Source organism: Polypterus senegalus, chromosome 4, assembly GCF_016835505.1.
Source record: "Polypterus senegalus isolate Bchr_013 chromosome 4, ASM1683550v1, whole genome shotgun sequence".
Taxonomy (NCBI): Eukaryota; Metazoa; Chordata; class Cladistia; order Polypteriformes; family Polypteridae; genus Polypterus; species Polypterus senegalus.
This window is the reverse complement of record NC_053157.1, coordinates 117,507,057-117,521,804: the sequence shown is the minus strand read 5'-3', so window position 1 is coordinate 117,521,804 and position 14,748 is coordinate 117,507,057.

The window sequence follows — 14,748 nt, the reverse complement described above, 5'->3', positions numbered from 1 at the left end:
ATATATATATATATATATATATATATATATATATATATATATATATATATATATATATATATATATAAGGAAAGAAGCTGCAGTATGAACGTGTACACAATTAGCCATGTGGTACAGTGTTTAGTCAAAACAAACCTTAAAGGATCCCTCCACCTCCACGTTCCACTCTCCCTCATGCCATACGTCATATTTGTGGCCACAATAATTAGTTCAGCATAATTAGCAGACAATTCTCTACCTCTCAAGAGCACTTAAAAGACCACTGCATTATTATAATCCACTCACAACTAGTTTAATTTCTCCTTCTCTATGACTTCAATGCATTTCCCACAGAGTTCAATCAAGTTCTTCAATGTTTTTACAATTTTGCTGAACTCATGGTGAAGTGAACTGTGTAGGGTTCACTAAGTGCTACTGAAGGATTAACCTGGTTTTCAAGATGTTCTAATGAAAAAGTAATGAAATTTAATTTGTGTTAAGAATAATTTTCTCCTTTAATCCTGTTACTGTTAGTTTAATCTCCTCGTGAGTTCAGGCTGAACCAGATTCAACTCTTCATAAAACTCCATTGTCCATCTGAGGTGACAGCAGGCACCTTGGATTCAGTATCTGCAGGCTATACGGGGCAGCACACATTAGATTATACCCAGCATTATGCAGTCTGCCATCATTTCCCTTATTTGGTTCATCAGCATGCTCATACATAGTGTTGCACCAAGATCAGATACCCTGTGATATCAAGTCATGTAATCTAACATACTCGGGGAACGAGATCAGCAACCCTAGTCATCAAGTTTGACATCCTTTCTGACTAGAAGTCATGTAATGGGACATCGGCTTTACGAGTTTGAAAACGTGGGATGCTGATGAGCAGCTGCTGTAATACAATTCAAGTTCATACAGTTCCCGATCCAGATTATTTGTTGTTTTGAAGATATTGCTGCTTCTGCCTGCATTTTTTTTGCTGTTTAAAGACACAGTTTTAAAATCTTTCATCACTCCCACCAAAGATTTACATTTGCAGTTGTACCTGCAGTAGGACATTTTAAAGAAGATGAATGGCATCAAGTAAACCAAACCACTGCCTGTTTCAATGAGTAAAAGGTACAATGTTTTCTTTAAACAGGATAAATACTGTAGTTAGAAACCTACAATAGTGGAAATATGTATTTTCTCTGATTATTTTAAGTCTCTGTTTGAACTGAGGTGAGGAGAATGTTCAAACCAACTAAATTGAAAGTGACCAGTCTTCCAGAATGAACAACAATCAAAACACTTATTTCCATAGGCGCAACAAATATATATATATATATATATATATATATATATATATATATATATATATATTATATATTCCAGCTGACTTTATATATTCAAGTTTTGACTTTATATATTCAGAAACAAGTTTTGACTTTATATATACCGACGCTGACTTTATATATTCAAGTTTTGACTTTATATATTCAGAAAATCAATGTATTTGCCTGTTTGGCACTCCATATATATATATATATATATATATATATATATATATATATATATATATATATATATATATAGTGTGTATATATATATATATATATATATATATATATATATATATATATATATATATATATATATATATATATATATATATATAGTATATATATATATATATATATATATAGTGTATATATATATATATATATATATATAGTGTAGTGTATATATAGTGTATATATATATATATATATATATATAGTGTATATATATATATATATATATATATATAGTGTATATATATATATATATATATATATATATATATATATATATATATATATATAGTGTATATATATATATATATATATATATATATATATATATATATATATATATATACACACAGTGGAACCTCGGTTCACGAACGTCTCTGTTCACGACCAAAAAGTTCGCCAAACTTTTGCCTCGGTTCACGACCACATACGAACAAAGTCAGTTTCTCTTTCGGTTTGTGTGCGCCTATGATTTGTTGCATTGTTCTCAGTCAGACGTGCCTTCCTGCTGCTGAGAGAGAGAGAGAGAGAGAGAGAGAGAGAGAGAGAGAGAGAGAGAGAGAGAAATAGAGCTAGCCACGTGCCTGCCTGCCTGCTACGGACAGGGGGATGGGGAGGTTTGCGTGTACGTATGTGTCTGCCTGCTACTGACAGGGGAGGGGGGGGGACAGCAGAGAGAGAGGAGCCACGTGCCTGCCTGCGTGCCTGGCTGGCTGGTTCATTGTTCTCAGTCAGACGTGCATGCTTTATTTGAGCTCTCTTTGTGCTCTACTGTATTTTGTGTGCTTTTGCAGTGAACTATGGCTTTATGGTGTGTGTGTGTGTGTGTGTGTGTGTGTGTGTGTGTGTGTGTGTGTGTGTGTGTGTGCACAAGCGCTACAAGGCTACAGAGAAAGAGAGAGAGCGCACGAGCGAGCCTGCTCGTGTAGCTGAGCAGGGAGCCTGGGTGTTTTGTGTCAGTGTTATTCAATGTTTTACATTAGTTTACTATTACACTGTGCATTCTATGGTGTAATTAACTATATTTGTGCTTAATCTTTACATATATTTACATATTTACATACAGTTCGTACTGTCTGGAATGGATTAATTGTATTTACCTACAATCCTATGGGGGAAGCTGCTTCGGTTCACGACCAACTCGGTTTTACGACCAAAGTTCTGGAACGAATTATGGTCGTGAACCAAGGTTCCACTGTATATATACACTAATAAAAGGCAAAGCCCTCACTGACTGAGTAACTGACTGACTCACTGACTGACTGACTGACTGATTCACTGACTCATCTCTAATTCTCCAACTTCCCGTGTAGGTAGAAGGCTGAAATTTGGCAGGCTCATTCCTTACAGCTTACTTACAAAAGTTAAGCAGGTTTAATTTCAAAATTCTACGCGTAACGGTCATAACTGGAACCTACTAACGTACATATAAACGGCCATAGCCTGCAGCTCGGTCGCCGTGTGAGGCGGAGTTGCATCACACCTCCCACGTAATTGAGTACCTGCCCATATAAGGCTGTCTGTCAGCAGCAATCCAATAGACACGCTGCCGTTAAATATTCGCGGATGAAGGACTGTGCTTATGCAAACGAAGATGAGATGGTCAGGGATAGACTAGTGTTAGGCACAAACTCAGCGAAAGTGTGAGAGAAGCTTTTAAGTGCCGGGTCTTAGCTAACATTAAATAAAGCCGTGGACATCGCAAGATCGCACAAGATAGCACAAGCACAGCTGAGAACCTTCGATGCATGTACTCCGAGTGGCTCACGTGAACTGACTGTGAATGCAGTACGCAGAGAACAAGCAAGAGCCCCAAAGAGCGCTGAACAATAAACGCATTACACAACTGAGAAGGCAGCAAAAGAATATGAAGCGAGTGACGCATACAAGCATATTCATAAGTGCAGCTACTGCGGAAACAAACCACACAGTGGAAAAAGTCAATGTCCAGCTAAAGGAAGACAGTGTAAAAAATGTGGTAAATTGAACCAATTTGCTATAGTTTGCAGGACTGGGAAAGGTAAACCCGTGCATGCAGTGTGTGATGTCTCAGATAAAGAGGAAGACGAGCTGTTTATTAATGCAGTAAGAGAGGAACAACCCTCTGAAGATGAACAAGCCTTTGAGGACATATCAATAGGAAAACACAGTGTAAAGCTTAAGTTTAAATTAAGTTCATAGACACGCTGCCGCTAGCTTTTGTCATGCCTACGACGAATACGATATTCGCGAGATACAAGCTTAATGAGAAGACGCAGGGTACAAAAGAGACTTTTGATCACTTTGTAATGGAGTTAAAATTTCTGCTGAAGGACTGTGCTTATGCAAACGAATAGGAAAGCAAGGTGTAAAGCTTAAGTTTAATTTAAGTTCATAGACACGCTGCTGCTGGCGTTTGTCATGCCTAAGACGAATACAATGTTCGCGAGATACAAGTTTAATGAGAGGATGTAGGGTATAAAGGAGACTTTTGATCACTTTGTAATGGAGTTAAAATTGCTGCTGAAGGATTGTGCTTATGCAAACTAATAGGAAAGCAAGGTGTAAAGCTTAAGTTTAAATTAAATTCATAGAAACGCTGCCACTGGCGTTTGTCATGCCTAAGACAAATACGATATTCACGAGATACAACTTTAATGAGAGGACGCAGGGTATAAACAAGACTTTCGATCACTTTGTAACTAAGTTAAAATTGCTGGTGAAGGACTGTGCTTATGCAAACGAAGATGAGATGGTCAGGGATAGAAGAGTGTTAGGCACAAACTCAGCAAAAGTGCGAGAGAAACTTTTATGTGCCAGGTCTGAGCTAACATTAAATGAAGCCGTGGATATCGCAAGATCGCACAAGATAGCACAAGCACAGCTGAGAACCTTTGATTCATGTACTCTGAGCGGCTCACGTGAACTGACTGTGAACGCAGTACGCAGACAAGCAAGAGCTCCAAAGAGCGCTGAACAAAAAACACATTACACAATTGAGACAGCAGCAATAGAATATGAAGCGACTGACGCATACACGCATATTCATAAGTTCACCTACTGCTGAAACAAACCACACGGTGGAAAAAGTCAATGTCCAGCTAAAGGAAGACACTGTAAAAAAATATGGTAAATTGCACCACTTCGCTAAAGTTTTCAGGACTGGGAAAGGTAAACCTGTGCATGCAGTATGTGTTGTCTCAGATAAAGAGGAAGATGAGCTGTTTATTGATGCAGTAAGAAAGGAACAACCCTCTGAAGCTGAACAAGCCTTTGTAGACATATCAATAGGAAGCAAGGTGTAAAGCTTAAGTTTAAATTACGTTCATAGACACGCTGCCACTAAATATTCGCAGGCAAATCCACAACTTAATACCGGGAATGCCTGCTAAACATCTTAGATTCATGAGTACCGATTTGGGTAGTGATCACTTCGATGAATGAAACCTGTTATCTTTACAACAGTTGACAACAAAGATGAGATGGTCAGGGATATTACGTTATTTTTAAAATGTTTCCTTTTATTTTTCATAACTTCTTTAACACACTACTTCTCCACTGCGAAGCATGGGTATTTTGCTAGTGTATATATATATATATATATATATATATATATATATATATATATATATATATATATATATATATATATATATATATATTAAAAATTTCATGGTATAAGCACTTTCTGTCTGTATGTCTGTCCACTTTTCATGAGAGAATTACTTAACGGATTTAGATCTGGTTGTTTTCTATAATTTGCTTGAACACGCTAAGTACCAGAGTTCGCTTGCAGTACCAATGTATTTATGCAAATCCAACAGAGTGGCTGTTGGCTGAGAGCAGGGGTGTCAGGGCCTTCTTCATTCCCTCGCCAGCCTCTGTTTGAGTTAGTCTACGTCTCACCATGTGTTGGATTGCACCTTGCAATACCTGTTTGTTCAACAGACATTATCATCTACAGATTGTTAAGGAGTAATGTTTGACATTTTTGAGAGCGAAAGGTCAGAACTCCATATGTTTTAGAAGGTAGCTGCTGATTGCCAGATATATCATGGGCATGTGCTTTTTTTGCCCCCACGTGGGAAATGCTCTCCTGTCAGAGCATAACATGATCAGATACAGTGCCAATGTCTATTGCTTTTTAATGTTTGACCTGTTTCATTAAGTCAATGTATGTTTGTGTATATATGTATGTATGTATTTTCCAGGATCACTTCTGAATGGCTGGAGCGATTTTCATGACATTTGGTACACATGTTTCTCATTGGTCGACTTAAAATACAGTAGGGTGAAATCAACCCTAACCCACCCCCTTCTGGGTACGGTGCAGGGTGATCTTGCAGTCTTGCATGCATGTTATCATCGAATTGACACTCGGAATGACCACCAGAGGGCGAACTGCAGGTGACTGCCTGCATTCTTTATGTTTAAGCAGCACCGCACCCCTGTTGCTTTTCAAATTAAATAGAGTTGGCTGGTTCTGAGTGTCAACTGGATGATAACAAACATACAAGACCACAAGACAAACACATCAGTGAGTCTTCATTATTTGTTCATTTATTTTTATTTTTAAAGTTGTGTTTTTTTTAATTATATTTTACTCAAACAATTTAAAAAAAAAAAAAACTATTTTCCTTCTGGGCAACGCTGGGTATTTCAACTAGTATATATATATATATATATATATATATATATATATATATATATATATATATATATATATATATATATAAAACTTTTAAAGAAAATCTTAATGAAAACACCTTTTAAGCAAGTTTTTTTTTTTTTTTAAGTAAACCTATCTTGGTAAAAAAAAAAGTATCTGAGAAAGAGGCCTCCACACAACTACCCTGTGCACAATAAATAATAAAAAGAATTTACAAAAACAAACACAGGAAACTATCGATCTCTTTCTCCCAGTCCATAGTCCATTCCCACAGCTCATAGTTGTGTTGGCTCAGAGATTTCCACAGTGACCTATTTAAAAAGAACAGCAATGACACAAAGACATTACAAATGAAGGGAGGTCTTACCAATAGGGTTGCTGTTTTCTTGATATTGAATTAAAATTTTTTTTTTCTTTTGGTGGCAGACAGACAAAGTCTGAAGTTATTCATTTTACTGCTAATTTAATAAAGGCAGCCCAAACTCTTTTGGCCAGTTTTCGATTTGCTTTGCTGGCAGTGGGTTCTCCTCTGCTTTCATGGAAACTTCCCCAGGCATCCTAACCAGAGCTGTCTTTACTTTCACCACTTCTATGGTTGACGATCTTCCTGGTCCTGGCTGGTGCCATGGCCACTGGCAATAATGATCTCTTTCTAGATTAAACTTTCCTTTAAGGCATTTGGCACAGATTGTTTGTGCCCTTGGTTTAAAAAAGCTCATCCAATGAAAAATTGTTATTCCATTCAACTTGGCAGCAAAAGGTAGTAACAAGTCCTTCTAGTTTGTAGCAAATGGGGAATATCCTAAATCAAGTGGAGCAAATATAAAAAATGATATATCAATAGTTAAAAAGAATTACATGCAACACTGACCAGAGCTATGCTTCTTCTTTTTCCTCTTCATCCTTTGTCAATTCTTTTGGGGGGTAAGGTCAATGTGCTTGTCCAACCTTCTCCAAACAACTCTGTCCTGCACCTTCTTGCCAGTCAAGCCCTCTTCTTCTAGATATTCTTTTACTTTATTCATCCATCTTTCCCCTGTACTTCTATTCCCATTTATCTTTTGCCCACATATTCATTATCTCTCATCATCATATGTCCATACTACTTCAAACCACTTTCCCATACTTTTAGATATTTCTCTCACTTTTAAAATAAATTCACATGTTTACTACTGTACACATTTGCTGACTGTCTTATTTCTTATTCTATTCTTTTTTGTAACTCCACACAATCCATCTCAACATTCTCTTTCTGCCACAGTTAATGTTTTCTGTTGTGCTCACTTTCCTGTCCATGTCTCAGCTCCAAAGATCATTGCTAGTCTAACCAATGTCTTAAAAATCCTACCAGTAACCTTTGCCTTAATTCTTTAACCACTCAATACTCCAGACACCTTATCCAGTTGTTCCATTCAAACTCTACTATCTATATATATAATTCACTAAGGCAAGACAACCATGGAAAGCACGCCGGAAGGGGCGTGGATTCACTGAGCCCGACAAGTAAGATACCTATGGCGCATGCAGGAAGGAGCCACGCCCACCAACTCCTGGCACCTCCGAGCCACATTGACTGTTCATAGAGGCATGTTTCTCGCGGAGGTGAATCGCCATATGCAGCATGTAAAACAGTTTGCAAGGGGTATCCCATGGGATCCTTAAAACAATCCTTTACAACTGAGGTTAAAACACAATGAAGTAAGCAGTCTTTAAAACCGAAGTTTTCGTTACGACGCACGCACCGTGCAGCATTGCAAACTGTTTTACACGCTACATACAGCAATTCACATCCGCGACAAACATGCGTCTTCTTAGATGCTCCTGCAGGAACACGGAAAGTCTACGTGAGTCACAGGTGCATCTGAACTGTGCAAAGATGACAACGGCTCAAGTGACAAGTTGGAGGTGGGCACATGAGCGATGGCGGTCCGCCAGTTTTCAGTCACGGACGATTGTGTGTTGGTTCGTTCCGTGAATTGTTATAATGTTGCTTTTCTTGCTGATTTATTACATTACCGATTTTTCAAATGTTTATTTTCTCCCTGTGCTTAAAAATCATTAAAAACCGGCCTGATTATGCGGCGTATGGTACGCCGCGGGTTGGCTAGTATGGGATATTTCTGCATCTACTTTTCTATCTTGATCCACCACTGATCCTAAATATTTAACTTTATCCACTTTGTTCAATAGATCTCACTGCAGAGACCTCTGAGGATGCATTTGGCTCTGAGATGAATTCTGTACAGTCCTTGTCAGTTAAAAACAGATGAGTGTTTAGGGCATAGTAATTTAAGCTCCATGATAAGAGGGGTGTGGTCAGAAATAACAATAGCGTCATACTTGCTAGAATTGATAGTGGGCAATAAAGTATTATATATAAAGAAATAATTCTTCTGTAACTGTGATACTGATGAGAAGAAGCAATATGCTCTTGAATTTGTACTTAAAAATCTCCATGGGTCAGATAAGTTATGATCCATTGCAAACTGTGTGATTATTTTTGCATTGTTAGATGTTATTGCCACTGTGGATGATCATTACAGGTTTGGATTTAAAGCACAATTAAAGTCTCCTGCCAATATCTTTTTTTTAAGTGTTCACATTAGGAATAGATGCAAATACATTTTGGATGAAATCTTTATCATCCGCATTAGACGCATAGACATTTACCAAAATAACTTTAGATTTAATTAAATTACCCATCACCATGACATATTGCCCTTCAGGACCAGATACTACATCTTATACTACAAATTAGATTATTTTGTGTAATAAGCTTCCCACATTTCTGCCTTTTTTTTTTTGTATAGCTGGAGAGAAACATTTGGCCAGTCTAATCTCTTTGCAACCAAAACTGGTCCTTAAGTGGATCTCCTGTAAAAATCTTGGCATTTATAGACCTGTTAGGTGAGAAAATACTTTGTTCTCTTTAGATTGTGATAGAGAAATTTGACACTCCAACTCACAAAGTTCACAATTTGGTCAGACAAACACTGCTGCTGAACTTCTGAGGACATTTTGTAAACTTAAATAAAGGTAGTACGTTGTTTCATACAATAGCTTTAACCTTGATTTCATAGTGTTACCAGGTATTGTGGGTAAGAAGCCTATCATTATGTTGGCACTTGCAAATTGTTGGGGTAAAAAACATAAACAAGAAGTAACTTGCATCCCATCCCCCCTCCCCCCATTTTGCCACCCCAAGTGAGGCTAGACCACACTTCACAAAGTCCCAGTCCTCTGACATGCCAAGAGAGAGGGCACATCCAAAACAAAACAAACCTCAAGGACTGGTGTATGTAATAAGGATTAAACTTGAGATATCTTATGATAGTACAGCCCAGATGCAATAAATTTAGGGCATAATGTTAAGTAGTCTCCTTAGGGAAGAAAAAGACAAAAAAAAGTCTAATAACACTGTAAATTACTTGTTATTTAGAGATTACCAAAATATACATTTTTTGCACAGTTATATACAAGTTTCAGCATAATAATTGAAAAGAAAAAGAAAACAAACAAACAAAACAAAGTGTCCAAAAATGAGATAGAATGTACAGTTAACAGCAAAAGTTACATTAGAAATGGACCAAGCTGCAAGCAGAATCTTCTTTGTATTACCAGGACACAATATGACTCATGTTCATGTTTTAAATTATGTTTTAATCAGACTTTTTACCTCTTTATCTGCTTCTTTAGAATCAAAAATCACTTTCAGTTTAGCAGGAAACAAGAGGTTGTATCGGATTTTGGCTTTGTGTAAGCCCTGTTTAATGCTGTAGAACCATGTCTCTGTCTCCAGGTGGGCTCCTTCCTGTTGTTGTACCCAACACTTCTTCACCTGCTATTAAGAAAATTCTACTATTCTTCTCCTACCACCTCACAAATGACTGCACTTCATTTAAAACTTAAACCAGTTCTTAAGCTCTTCTTCTTTGGATCTCCACCTCTTTATTCTTGGTGCTACTTGCTGTGGTTTCTGATATTCAATGTCACACTTTTCTCATTTATGACCTTACAATTCTTTATATCTTTCAACTGAGATCTTCTACATATTAGAAAGTCTATGTGGCTTTCCCTTTCTCCATTTCTGTAAGTTAAAAGCTGATTTACTTAAGTTAAAGCTGATTTACTGTAAGTTAAAAGCTGATTTACAGCTTGAGAAAACATTAATGATAATCAGCACACAAAATTACAGTAGCACAGTCAGACCGAATAAGACATTTGCCATTATGTTCAACCTTTTGATACTGTACCTTGTGTGGACCCAATAAAGGTAATTCCACGCCAGGCCAAGGGAGGGCAGGGTGCACTAAACCTTCTCCTGTTATCTCTTCAGACCAGCCGTGGGAACACCTATCTGAACCAAGAATGTCACTTCCGGTTCCGGTGCCCAGAAGAACGCCACTTCTGGTTCTGGTGCCCAGAAGAATGCCACTTCCGCTTCTGGACTGATGCCAGGAAAGCATCACTTCCGGTCACCCTACATCACTTCCGGTGACCCTACATCACTTCCTGTCTGACCACTTAAAACCGCCATCTTTTCCATCCTTCATCAGTTCTGTCTTGGACTCCCTACTATCAACAACTCTGTTGAAACTTAAAGAATCCTTTGCAGCTAGGAATATTATGCGGGTGGCTGCCCCAAACGTTTTTCTATGTGTGTCGAGTCTGTTCCTTTTACAACCTATATATTTGATTTGTGACAAGTAATGAAGTATAAGTATATAAAGTAAGTAATTTCAAAACAGAATAAGATGACAAAAATTGCACTGAAAGACACACCATTTTACTTTCTACAAAACTTCCAACAATAGAATCATACCTGTTGATTGTCACAATCTTCCCAAAGTACTGGCAATGTGCAGAACTGAAAATTTCAGTAACACGCAAGCTACTGACATGTGATGCAAAGGGTTGCCTGGCTATGATCTCCTTAAAGAATGACATAAAAGACCTTTAAGTATTTTGAATGTATTAAAATCTTTCCTTAGAAATGATTCAGATCATTGGTCCTCATTGAAGTTAACATTATTAGTACTAAAATAGATTCCCTTTCCATAGAATCAAAAGGCTTAAGAATGAAAGTGACATGTGAATCAAGGTATTTATCCTAAAGGAAATTAATGTAAAATGTATTTTTGTTTACTCCTATTGAAGATGTCTACTATAATTAGAACAATTTCAACATTCAGTTAAAAATGCTCATTTATGAAAGTGACCTGTGATAAAAAAAAAAGCCACTGGTTTTGTCTAATTTTTTAATGATGCTGTTACCAGTATCAGTCTGCTGCAGCCATCAACCCATGATTTAATTGCAGTGACTAGTTCAGGAAGCTATTCAGGACAAGAAAAACAAAGCATCTAGGATATAATTAAAGGTGGCATTTTTTAAACTCCAGTCCAGTTATTGAAGAACACAAGATACCACTTTGAACTAGCAAACCTGAAGTACGCCCAATTATGTATATGATTGCAGTTCTTGACGCTGAAGAAACATTGGAATACAAGTGTATAACTGAATTGGAAGTAGGAGAGTTGTTCAAATGCAGTCAGACAGAAGAAACGCTGAGATATGAATAGAGACAGAGAGAGAGGAAAAGACAAAGGCAATGAAAAGCATTAATCTTTCTTTATAATTATGGAGCTAAGAAAGAAGACAGGCTGCTCTACCAGAAGCTCAAAACAAACATGTATAACATGGCTCACTGGGGCAGCAAGAGTTGCTTTGGTTTTTAGTTTCTCCTCATATATTTTCTGTTTTCACTATAATTTTTCTTCCCCTGTGTTTTTGTAAGACCACACTTTTGACAAGCTTCTCCTTTGCATTATTTTGTTTTCAGAGAGACAATCTTGGGTGGCAGTTGGAGATGCTGATGGTGTACTTTTATTTTTGAGTTCAACTCCTCACTCATCGCTCAACAGACAATTATAATATGGCACAAATCTTTCTTCCATGTTCCTTTGTGCTGTTTTGAGACAACAAAATGTCACCTTTAATCAGTATTTCTCTGTCAAGGCTTGTACATGTTTTGAAAATTACTGTTTGAATTATTCTGGCTACAGATCTAATTATGTGCTCTCTTGTGTAATTTTATTGTTTTTTCCAAGTTTTTTTATTTCTGACAATTTTCTAGTGAATGGTTAGATACAAAATACCCACAGTGTCATGTTTTCATATAGATGTATTTAGACATGTGAATTATGAACTCTCATGAATTCGCAGCAATCTTTAAGAGCAAAATAATATTTTCACCCCTTATGATTTTGCTAGAAAAGTCAGACACCATGCAGATTACTGCTATTTATTCTTAGTTTGTTGTGCAATTTACACATTGTTTTTGAGTATTTTGTGGTGGGTGTTGTGCTTTGGGGTGGCACGGTGGTGCAGTGGTAGCGCTGCTGCTTTGCAGTTAGGAGACCCGGGTTTGCTTCCTGGGTCCTCCCTGCGTGTAGTTTGCATGTTGTCCCCGTGTCTGCGTGGGTTTCCTCCAGGCGCTCTGGTTTCCTCCCACAGTCCAAAGACATGCAGGTTAGGTGGATTGGCGATTCTAAATTGGCCCTAGTGTGTGCTTGGTGTGTGGGTGTGTTTGTGTGTGTCCTGCGGTGTGTTGGCACCCTGCCTGGGATTGGTTCCTGCCCTGTGTTGGCTGGGATTGGCTCCAGCAGACCCCCGTGACACTGTGTTCGGATTCAGCGGGTTGAAAACTGGATGGATGAATGGATGTTGTGCTTTGTTCCCATTCAAGTATTGTGATTCTTAATGTGTGTTTATTATGCGCTAGACAGGTAGGAAGGCAGACAGGGTCTTTTTCTAGTTAAATATGCCAGACTAACTAAAGACAGCCACTGGAACTGCTCATCTTTAGGCTAGCATTTCGTTTTGGTGTCACAAGCTTTCCTTTTCTGTCATCCTATTCCATCTAGATGCTTTCTGACACAGTGGCACACATTGTATCTGTTGAAATTAAAAAATGTGAGCTAAGTCATGACACAGTACCATAAACTAAGATTATGTGAAAAACCGAGTAATGAGCATCATCTATCTAAATGCTGTTTTGAAAATGGATGGCTCACATAAAACATTTGTGATTGCAATAGACCAGTATTTTGATTTTGCATTAATGAAATTTAAATAGTGTTTGTGTATTTGGAGTGATTTCACTAGCCATTGGGGTTGTGGTTGAAAGTGAAAACAATCTTGTCCTAAAAAACAAATCAAAAAAAGACAATTGAAACAAAAGTGATGACTTAAAACATCACCAAAAAAAAAAAAATTCAGACAAGCAGTTGTTGACAATAAAGATCATGCACCAAATCCATTTTCTAAGACAAACTTCATAGTCAGAATAGCATAGCAGCCATGCAAACAAGTCATACATTGGTGGTACTTGTGTATTTAAAAAATGCTTTGAGAAAATAACAGTTATTAAACAAATTGAACATAATGTGATAGAAGAAATATTAAAAACAATATGGTGTGGTCTATGGCCGGCTTGTCATCCTGGCCAATACCCCCAGGCCACCAGATGGAGCTCTCCCTGCAGCATGGAGGTGCCCTGGATACCAGCAGGGAATCATGTATTATGGAGTATTCCCCTACAAACCTGCTGGATACCCCAGGGGCCAATAGATGATGCTGCAGGGAGGCCCAGAGAGTCATATGTGCCCTATAACCCAGAAGTGCGTCATAGGCAAAGCGACAGCGGAAGTGATGTGCTTCCGGGGTGAAGAAGAAGGACTTTTTATCTGACCCGGAAGTAATAAGGAATCATGGACTGAAGGACTGTGGGAACACTTTTAGGTCAGGGAATATAAAAGACTGAGAAAGACACCAGAGCATCGAGCTGAGCTGGGTGGAAGGGTGGCAACATGTCTGGGAGTGTGGAGGATTGATTATTGTAGTATTGTGAATTTATTTATGAGTATTGTGGAGAGGAGGGTGCTTGGTGCACTGTTTGTGAATAAAAAGTCAACTATTTGGACTTTTATCTGGTGTCTGGTGTCTTGGACAAGGGTTCAAGTGAGCAATAGCACCCCCTATCTGTCACAATGGATAAACCCCAATGGATTGTAACTCCCCAGAATGTATGACAATTACTAAGGAGGAGTGTAAATATTTGTTACTTTCTTCTGGTACCTTAGAGTTTACATGTAAATATTTAACAAATGCACTGTCAGTGGTGCATTAAGGCAGTGAATTGGTTCACTGTAACTGATGTCTGACTACGATATGCAATGTGAAATATAAGTGGCTAGCTACATTATTAAAAAAAAGGCAGATTAACTGTTGTCCCTTTCCATGGGTGGGACTTGTCAAACTTTAGAGGCTATAACATAAATAATTAAAAAAACTATTTGGTCACATTCCAAAGACTACCATTGAAACACTTATTACTTGACTTTAGAGATTTGTTATTGGTATTGGTAGTGTGCACGCTACATCTCTCTTGTTAGACATTAGTGATAAAATATAAGTAATACAATATTTATAAAGTGTTACTAACCCTCCTCGATTCTGTTTTTCTTCTCAGTGTCCTCATGTTCCACTTGTGCCACTGCTCA